The 10699-nt window shown below is 34.1% G+C and overlaps 1 pseudogene; it reads right to left on the bottom strand.

Annotated features, from left to right (window-relative positions):
- Nucleotides 1-1488: 1488 nt before the first annotated feature.
- LOC139875039 (TMV resistance protein N-like) lies at nucleotides 1489-8025 on the bottom strand (annotated as a pseudogene).
- Nucleotides 8026-10699: the final 2674 nt, after the last annotated feature.

The following is a 10699-nucleotide window of genomic DNA, read 5'->3' as shown; positions in this document are numbered from 1 at the left end:
GGTGGTGGTGGTGGTTGGTGGGGGGTGGTGGTGGTGGATGTTAGTAATGAAGGTGGTTCATAATATTGTAACTTTTGTATAATTATTTTTTATTAATTATAGAAGAATATTCATTTGAGTCCATAAATTAAGTTGAGATTCAAGGAATCAATGAGAGCGCGACATTGTCGCGAAAATAACATGTGATTGAAAAAAAAAAAATTCAAAAATATTTTTTCAAAAAATGGCAAAAATATTTTTGCCATTTTTTGCATCTCATGTGGCGTGAAAATTTTTTAAATTTTTTTTTTTTAAATTGAATTGTACAATAACATATGATTGGATTTGTCATGCATAAGCACATGTGATTGGGTTTACAATCACATGTGATTGACATGCATAATCACATATGATTTAAAAAAAAAAATCGAAAAAAAAAATTTTGAAAAAAAAAAATTTCGAAAAAGAAATTTCAAAAAAAAAAATTTCGATTTTTTTCCCAATTACATGTGATTTTCACGCCACATGTCGCGTTCTCATTGGTCCCTTTGTTTTCAAGCAAATTTATGGATGCAAGTGATTACAACTCTGTACTAAATACTGTAACTCTTTTTATTTTTATTGAGTGGCACAATATGGAGAAGTTTAAAGGATGGCCCTTTATGAACAGATGGGCCAAGTTTTTGGAGCACAGTCAAGTACGCTCATTTTTAGATGTGATTTACTAAAGCCGTCAGAAGGGAAATTTGATATTCACTCTGAGCATTTTGTAACGAAGAGTTCAAAATATGCTGTTATAAAGAACTCTTTTCTTTAAAAAAGAATTTTTGTACCAGATGAAACATATGTATAAAAACTACTGTTCAGTATTACTATTCTAACTTTCTATAACTTCGAATTACTAGCAACCCGTTTTTCATGTTTCCTTTTTAGTCAAACAATTTAACTTGACCATTTTGATGCATTCGAAATACTTGAGACCCCAAACAACCCATTTATATGTAAATAGGGTTTTATTATGATAACTTTCTTAGCGGGTATTTATTTGATCCCATGAAATGATATACACAAGTATCCATTCTTAATTGAGTGGATAGTTCTAAAACTGTCCGATTTCTAAAAATGTTAATTTCACTTTATGCAACGATTAAAATACAGATAATAATTTAATTTTAATTCATATGTTAGTCCCGCAAATTTGCGGGTTATAATCTAGTTTATAATTATTATATGCATCATCCCTCTGTTTTTTTAGAATATTACCGAGTACAAAGAGAACCAAATTTCAATGTTGTTAGAGGCCCTTGAAAAGATGCACCACAGAATCATTCGTGGGTACAAACAAGTTACTTATTACCTTTTTTTCTTCTTCTTTTTGACATAGCTTAAGTAACTTGATTACTACGTATTAAATGGGCTCTTTTTTAATGCTATTATTTTATACAGTTAAATTCATACATTCATATTAATTAAAGTGTAAACGTGTAATATTTAGGAAATTGGCATTACTCAAAGTGCATATTGCATAGCCTTCAAAAAAAAAAAAAAAAAAAAAAAAAAAAGCAAACGCGCACACATTCATATTCATATTGCATACAAGAAACAAGTGATTTGTCATGATGTTTCTTTTTGCTTTTGGTTTTGCTGCTATGTTCATTTTGGTTTAACACTGATTTTGATTGATATTCCAGAATGCAAGGAAAAACTGGAGTTTGAGGAACAAATGAGAACGAGTTTTCATCAACTACATCAACAGCCTAAAGAGTCCTATTTCCACCTGAAGGTAAAGTTTAGACAGCTTAAGCGATACATTAAAGTGTATCAGTTGTAACACTATTGATATCAGATCATGACAACGTAGCAGGAAAGAGAAAAAAAAAAAAAAAAAAAAGAACGAGATCAGCCAAGAAGAATGACGTACCACATTACAAAGCGTATGTTTGTTACAAAGCCTATGTTTGTTAAGTTGTTATATAGTTAACTGTGTAATGTTGATTATGTTTGGTAATAGCCGTAAACGAATACATAAACATCAAGTTTTTTGTATAGTTTTGGTCGTTAATGTGGTACTCTATGTAACAACTATATGTAAATTATAAACTGCATGGTATGTAAAAAGCAAAATGCAGGTACACATTTCGCAGTTTTCGCGCCGCAAAGCGCGCTCACCATTCCCCTTGTTACATTCATTCACAGAACCCAATTATACATTCACAACAATTATTCAGTTTTTCTTTGCAATCACCTATCATCTGCCACAATTGCCATTGCATATTACTTTTCTTGAATCTTCTTCATAAGCCCAATAATTTTTTGGTTTTGTAGTTTCCTTGCATACATTACAAGGTTATTTGGTAACATACTGCATGAGAAAATAAAAGAATTGATTATTAATTCATGTTACTAAATTTAGAAGTCTATAAGTGTTTGTAAAGTGTACCTCTACTGCTCTAACCAGCTTGTTGGACTTTATTTTGTGAGAAAGCTTTGAAGAATGCTGTATCATATGATAAAAAGTGATACATAATAAATGGTTAATTGTTATGTTGTGTCGGGATACAAGTCAAATAATTCAAACGAATCAACTACTTTTTCATTAAGAAGTGCAGAGATGTAAATTGAAGATCTACCTTTAACTAAGAAGCTTCGGCGTGAACATCGCCCAAAAGCCCGTTGGCACATAAAGTAGTACTCTCTGATAGTAGTTAACTGAAAAGGGGAGAGATCACCACCAATTATATGATTCCATGATTTGTAATAACCCAATGCATCTTCTTCTTCTTCTTCAATGTTTACATCATCATACCCAAAACTCACCCCACACTCTATTGTAAGCTGTTCAGGAACTGCCTTTGTTAACGTGGTAATAGTGACATGGTCACCAGGTTCCATTTCCTTCAATGTAAACATCCAATGGCTTATATATGTTACACACTTCCCACCTACATTGACTTCATTAATGCAATGCTCGTATCTGAATTTGGTATTTTTTGTTGTATTTAATATTGAAATAATTGGCAACTTTAGTCTGATTTGGTTGGATGCTTCAGCATATGAAGATTGATGTGTTTGCACACAGCAAAAATTCAGTCCTCTGAGTTGTTTAGGAGATGAAGGGATGATCAATGATATTGATCCTCCCTTTGATACATCACTAATCCAATCTGGCATCTGTTCCCCACCATAAACTGTGCTGAATATTCCAAATTCATAATACATCTGCCAATTATAATTAAGCCAGCTGAATCAGTTACAAGCATACATACATCACATTTACAATAAGATATATATTGTTATATAATAAGAGAAACCTGAGTTTGAGATCCCTCTGATTGCCCACTAAATATATTATAAGTTTCAATGTGTCTTGTTTTAGTGAACTCTAAATTACTCCACCCCAAATTACGTAATACCACTTCCTCGACACCTGACATAGGTTGGATTTTGACCACACCTTCAATTTCAATGGATGAAGTACCTAGATAATACAAATTCATATCTAACAGCAGTGGGGACATTTCTGGATGAAATGACATTTTCCGTAGCAGATTAGTTTTACTTTTGGAATGAGAGTACCCCAACAATCTTAAGGTACGTGGAGGATGTTCGATTGATGTCAGCTTATCACACCTATTCATATAAAGAGCCTCTAGGTTTGGAAGGGTTTTCACACAATTGGGCATCGAAACAATTGGATTACCGGTCAACCATAATTTCTTCAACAAGGTCAGGCAACTCCAGTCAATGGGAAAGTCATCACAAGACAAATTATTATGTGAAAGCGACAATGTTACTAATGAGCTTGAGAAATAAGACCCACTGAAACCGAAATCCCTCGGCAGGATAGCCTGGCAGAGGAAGATGGCTGTAACTTCAGTGTCTCAAATGGAAGCTCACTCATATTACAACCATCCAGGAATAGTTTTTTGACGTTTTTGAAGATGTTGATATTTGTTAGAAGCTTTTTACACTTGGTGCAGTCACGGAAATCGATGTAGACAAGTTGATGACATTGCTCAATTGTTTCACAAACCTCAACCAAACTCGTGCACTTGAAAAGAATTAAAGCTTCAAGTGTAGGGAATTCACAAAAACCACCAAGAGTATGAAGCTGATAAGAGTAGCTCAGATCAAGAATCTTCAAAGATCCAAGCAACCTGTTATCTTTTGAGTACGATTCAATCACCTGTTCAAATGGTATAATTGTGAGTAAACTACAATGACTCAATATCAAAGAACAAATAAAATTGAAGTGGATCGTTCAATCTAATTTCTTACGTTTCGCATCTTTCCAGGTCTCAGGTTATTAGAAGAGACATCAAAACATTTGATATTGCTATAACACAATGAAAGAGCAACTAGCTTTTTCATTGGTAAGTCTGATGGTAGAGACTGTAACGGGAACCCATACATGCTCAAATATACTAATTCTTTTGGAAAATTTTCATAAGAACCATTGAGGAGTACATCATTGAGTATTAGTATTTTTAGATTATCCATCTTATTAAATGCATTTGTTTCCAGCTCAAGTAATGATCCATGTAACTTCTTTTTTTCAATCAATCCCTAAGAAGAAAAACATGAAGAGAAAATTAAAAAATTACTATACATTAATAATCTATTAATCAAAATACTTGTATATTATTACTAATTAACAAGCATATTTGGCTTCTTACCATCTTTTTTCTCAACACTCCGAATAACTTTTTAATACACCATAATAGACTACGCTTTTCTGGATTCCAGGTCTTTGATGTGTTTGTTTCTAGCTTAAATTCTTTTTTATGCATTCTCATGTCAAGTTTGAGGCCTTTAATCTTTCCTGTACACTAACAAAAATAGAAAGCATATAAATGCTAACTGTTACCTACATCTTTAATAACTCAAATTATGTTTATTACAACTAAATAATGTGCATGTATATGGCCTCTTACCTTTTTTTCACTCAACAATTTGAATGACTCCTCGTGACACCATAATAAACTACGCTCCCCTGGATTCTCAGATTCAAGATCTACAACATATCTTCCCATCTCTTGAATTAATGAATGCATCTGAAACTCGCCATTCCTTCCAATACGAAGAAGGCATCTGTCGATGAGATGTTCGATCCCAGTGCTAGTGTTTAAATTACAAGCATGTAGCACGGTTTCTGCGAAACCTCTATCCATCCCAACAAAAAAACAAGCAATATACTTAAACAATTCCTTGTCATTTTTGGACTCCAAAGATTCAAAGCTCGCTCTCAAAATTTTATTTACACGGGAAACGGCTCCTTCAGGTCCTTTTTTTAGTTCTTTTATGCAGCCTTCCCAATAACAAAGATCTCGATTATATAGATTCCTACCCAAAACTTTGAGAGCCAATGGATGTCCTTCACAATACTTCAAAATATCCTCCGAAACCTCTTCATAGCCATCTTTAAGGTCTTCACCGTTGAACGCATGATGACATAAAAGCTTTACTGATGCGTTTTCGGGTAAGCCTTCAAGTGGGTATTTTGTATGTCTTTTTTCAACTTTCGTTTTCAATAGTTCACACCTCTCTGTCAACGACATGTCCCTCGTCGTTATAATGATTTTGCTTCCTTCATGAAAACTTTTGTTTCCCAGTAAAGCGTCCAACTGGTCTATACTATTGATATCGTCAAGAACTATCAACACTTTATTAGAGGCTATAGAAACATCATGAACTGGAATTGAACTTGCTTTTGAAATGTCATCACATAGTTGATTTTGTAAATCAAGCAATCCATTAATTTTTGCAACACACTTCCTACTAATATCCTCAACGAAGCTACTTCCATCGAACTCACGAAAATATGAGTCATAAATATATTTGGCCAAGGTTGACTTTCCAATCCCACCCATACCATAAATACTAAGAATGTCGACTCTATGTGGTGATCCTTCTTTCAACCATGTAGTGATGAATTTAATATCATCCTCCTTCCCAAAAAGTAGCGGTAAAGTAGTGCTTACGGATACACGTATTCTTTTGGAAAGTTCCTTAACAATTTCTTTGATGAAGTCAGTCTCCAGCCTGAAAATTCATTTTCCATAAAGAACCTTCAATTAGATAGTCGTACATTTAGCATGATATTAAATGGTAGTAATGAATCAGTGGTTATTTACTATTTGTAATATATAATTTTCAAATGACTTAATCCTTATAGTTTTAGATTTTTTTCATCCTTGTTCCTAAAGTATTTTTTTCCCACCCTAACCCTTAAAGGTATGATATCGTTTCATTTACATCCCCATGGTTAACTGCAGTTAAGTACAATCCGTTAGTGCCTTGTCACGTCATTGATAACCAAGGTTATTTCAGTCTTTTTGCTATATATACATAACATATATATAGCACTTTTAAAGATGTGTTCCTGTAATCGACTAACTGCAGCACTTTTAAATCTTATCTTAGCAAACCCTAGTTCCCAAAATTCAATCGTCCCTTCCTAAACCCTAGTTTTCAAATTACGAAAATGGGTAATTTGCTTTTAATTTTAATTGCAGGTGCGACGTTGTTGTAATTATGAGTTGTGATTGAGTTAATGTAAGTATCTTCGTGGTATGACCCACCTGTGATGGATCAAGAAGCATTGTTGGAATTGAAGAATATGCTTGAATTGAAACTCAAGATTGAGGAACGAAAATGAAGAGGACTCCAGTTTGTATTAGTATTGTTATTGTTATGTTTAGGTATTATGTATTGGATAATTTTTTGGAGTACTTAGGTTCAATGTTTAAGTTCAAGTATGTATTGGACACTTTTCAGATTATTTATTTCAATGTACCGTGATGAAATGTTCAATTATGTTTCAGTTAGCTTCCGTTTGTGTGATGAGCTCCAGTTAATTTCAATGTACTGTGATGAGCTGGTGTTAATATAATATGCATTGTAAGTCAAATTTGGTCTTTGGTCAATTTGGGTCAGTGATCTAAAGTGTAGTGATCTGAATTTACCATTTATAACCATGCCTGTGACAGGCAGGTAGGTGATGTACTTTTTGATGATGTGGCAATGTCAAGAAGTGAAGTTTTTTAATGGGAAGTGTTAAATTTGTGGTGGTGATGTGGTAAAATATTATTGGTAGTTGGGTATAAAATAAAATATAAAATATAAAATATATTAATTAATAATATATAAATATTAATGAAAAAATCTGATTGGTCCATACATCACTAACGCCTACTTTTTTTTCCGTCGGATTTTTTACGGGCCTCAGGTTAACAGCGTCAGGGCGTCAAATATCTTGCCAAATCACATGCCACATCATTTTTTGGGGCGTTTCTTTTGGAATGTGACGCTACATTAAAATTGGTCTTACGGATCATCCATCATACTGGATTTGGATATTTAAATTACTCAACACAGATCTTACAAACTAGGATTATATATCAAACAAATTTATACTCCTATTTACCCCTTTAAAGAATATTTTAATGATTAACTATAAAGACAACTAAACTAAAATCAATAGTATATTCAAAAGAATGGAAAGAAAGTAGTTTACCTGTCCCTTACTTCCAATCCAGTTAAATTAGAAACTTGTGTAAGTGCTTCCTTCCATATTTCTATCTTCTTAGCCAATACTCTTTTTTTCTCCACATCTGTCTCCGCTTCCATCTTCTGTTTATGTTCTGCCATTGCCTCTCCGAAGCTGTTTTGTTGCTTCCTGACGTCAGTGGGTTCGACATGATAGAAAATGGGGATAACTATTTGTTTGAAGTTCTTATGTCGGTCAAGAATCAGAACAAGTTCCTCAAGGCACCATGTAGAAGAAGCATAATTCTTAGACAACACGATAATAGAAGCCCTTGATGATTTAATTGTACTCTCCAATTCGGGTTTCAAATAAAACCCGATTGGAATCTCTTCATTGTCCAAAAAGGTTTTGAGATTATCACGTTCAAGGGCTTGGTGGAGGTGACTGGTGAAGCTAAGACGAGTATCAATACCTCGAAAACTCAGAAATACGTCATACTTCTCATCATGATTATTACTTGATGAAGATTGTTCTGAAACATCTGTAAGAATAACCATAACCATTTTAGTGAAATTGGAATGTTATGAGTGAGTTGTGAAATGAGCTGCAACTAGCATATGGTTTTGTATCAGATCCAGATTTACTTTTCAAAGATCAACGACCCAGTCAACAACTAATGAGTACATTTTATAACAAAATTACTAAAATAGTCCTTATAATTTGTCCAAAAATACTGTTTTGGTCCTTTGTGTTTTATTACTAAAAAGGTTTGTGTCTGTGTGGTATATAGTCTCTCAAACTGGTTGTTAAAAACACCTACATGAAACATGTGCAAAGCACGTTGAGGATATTTTGAGTTTTTTAAGAGAGTATTGTACTTCCAAAAAATATTTAAGAGAAGATGGTACTTCAATAAATATTTTTCAAAACATTATAATATTTCTTTTTCCTATTTTCCTGTTATTCTTACTTACTTCAACAGAAACAGTTTTATCTTACTAACTTCACCTGGCTTAGCATTAAGGGTGTACCAATTTCATGCTGGACTGAAGAGAATTTCAAAAAAATAACAGGATGGTATGGGAATATTTTCGACTGTTACAATTGCAACCTAAATGGGAATCAAAACTTGGTTGTCGGAAAAATACTGGTCAAACTCCGGGGACACCAATTATTGAATGAAACAGTCGAAGCTAAGGTTGGTGAGAAACTATTTTATGTTCAAGTAATAGAAGAAGTAAACGGTAATGTAGAAATTGAAATGGAGGAAATAGAAAACTTAGACTCTGAATCTTCAGACGAAGAATCCTCATTCCCACCTGAAAAAATGAACGAAAAAGCTGAGTCCCTGGACACGTCAGCAAAACCAGACCATGTTAATGACAGTCTCGGAATAGCCAAAACCCTAACGGTAGTATGGCCTCGGTCAATGCAAATCTCGAATCCACACCTGATATTAGCAATAAATTCGCAAAAGGCTCTGTATTTTCCAAGGAGGACAATTTTAATGAAGAGGAAGAAAGGAACGTTTTAAATTCGGTTAACCCTAATAATGTTAACAATAAACCGTACTCCCCCACTCCCTCAAGCCCATCAACCTCTTCCAGCCCAATACCCGATACTTGCCCTCAAAACAACACCACATCCTTAAGCCCAAACACAAGCCCAATATTTAGCAACACCCCAACCCACAAAAATGACCCAATCAACACAGCTTCAAACGACCCATCTTTTGATGAACAGTTAGGACTTGCTAACCCATGTTTCAATTACATCCTGCACAGCCCAGCTCCACAACCAATTCATCCCTAGCCATTTTTCTTCCAATCCATCCCCGTTAAGAAACAGAGAAAACCAAAAATCGTCAAAAAACCATGTATAACTCCTACAATTCAAAACTCCACAGAATCACCCCAACCTGTAAATAAAAAAAGGAAAAAATCACACAGCAGTACTAATTCCCGAAATTCGAAAGATGTTCTGTGGTCAAAGCTAAGGAAGTGGAACACCTTATCAAGGATTCACAACATTTTCTGTTTACTTTTCAGTTTAAGTAAATGTTATAAAAATACTGTACTTTTTGTTTACTTTTCAGTTTTACCCTTACATTTTCTTTCTCCTTTAATCTAACAATATAAATTAAGTGCATAATAGAACTTAAGCTTCTTATTCTTTTCTATTTATAGAAGTGGACTATTAATTTGGGACATTCCAAAATGGAATACTGGACTATTAATTTCTATTAATTTGGGACGGAGGGAGTAATAAATAAAATAACACCATCAACCAATTTATATTTCAAACTACCAATTAACAATTCATAATATTAACAATTCATGATTTAGTCACCCGAGATCCAAAATTTTGACAATTCCTGCAAAGTGGGAATTAAACTTCAACGTGAAAGTAGGTAATGAACTAGTCGTGTAGTTTGAAGGGCTATATGCCTTGTCATTCCTTATAATTTCAAGACGCTCGACTAGAGTGCCCAAGCCTAATCCTAGGTATTCTCCATCAGCAAACTACTTGCTCTATACTGAGAACGGTGAACCCGAAAGTTACTTTGAGGCAAGGAAATCAAAAGAATCCATACAATGGAAGCTTGCCATGAAAGAAGAGATGGGGTCACTTGAGAAGAATAAAACTTGGTCACTAGTGAAATTACCTCATGATAAAAGGGCGTTGCAAAGTAAATGGGTGTATCGAATCAAGAATGAGTTGGATGGCAAGAAAAGGTACAAGGCTCGTTTGGTGGTTAAAGGCTTTCAACAAAAGGAAGGGGTTGACTACAACGAGATATTTTCACCCGTAGTTAAAATGACTACTATTCGTTTGGTACTTTCCATGGTTGCATCCGAGGACTTACATCTTGAACAACTAGATGTGAAGACCGCATTCTTACATGGTAACCTTGATGAAGAATCTATATGAAGCAACCCGAGGGCTTTGAGGTAAAGGGTAAAGAGAAGTGGGTTTGTAAGATAAAGAAAAGTTTGTATGGATTGAAGCAAGCACCTCGACAATGGTACTTGAAGTTTGACGAGTTTATGAAGAAGATTGGTTTCTTAAGATGTGAAGCGGATCACTGTTGTTACTTGAAGAAATTAAAGTCTTGTTACATAATCTTATTCTTGTATGTTGATGACATGTTACTTGCAGGTTCCAACATGTTCAAAATCAACAAGTTGAAGGGAATACTTTCCCATGAGTTCGATATGAAAGATCTTGGTG

Source organism: Rutidosis leptorrhynchoides, chromosome 11 (genome assembly GCF_046630445.1).
Source record: "Rutidosis leptorrhynchoides isolate AG116_Rl617_1_P2 chromosome 11, CSIRO_AGI_Rlap_v1, whole genome shotgun sequence".
Lineage (NCBI taxonomy): Eukaryota > Viridiplantae > Streptophyta > Magnoliopsida > Asterales > Asteraceae > Rutidosis > Rutidosis leptorrhynchoides.
This window is presented reverse-complemented; position numbering and strand designations above follow the sequence as displayed.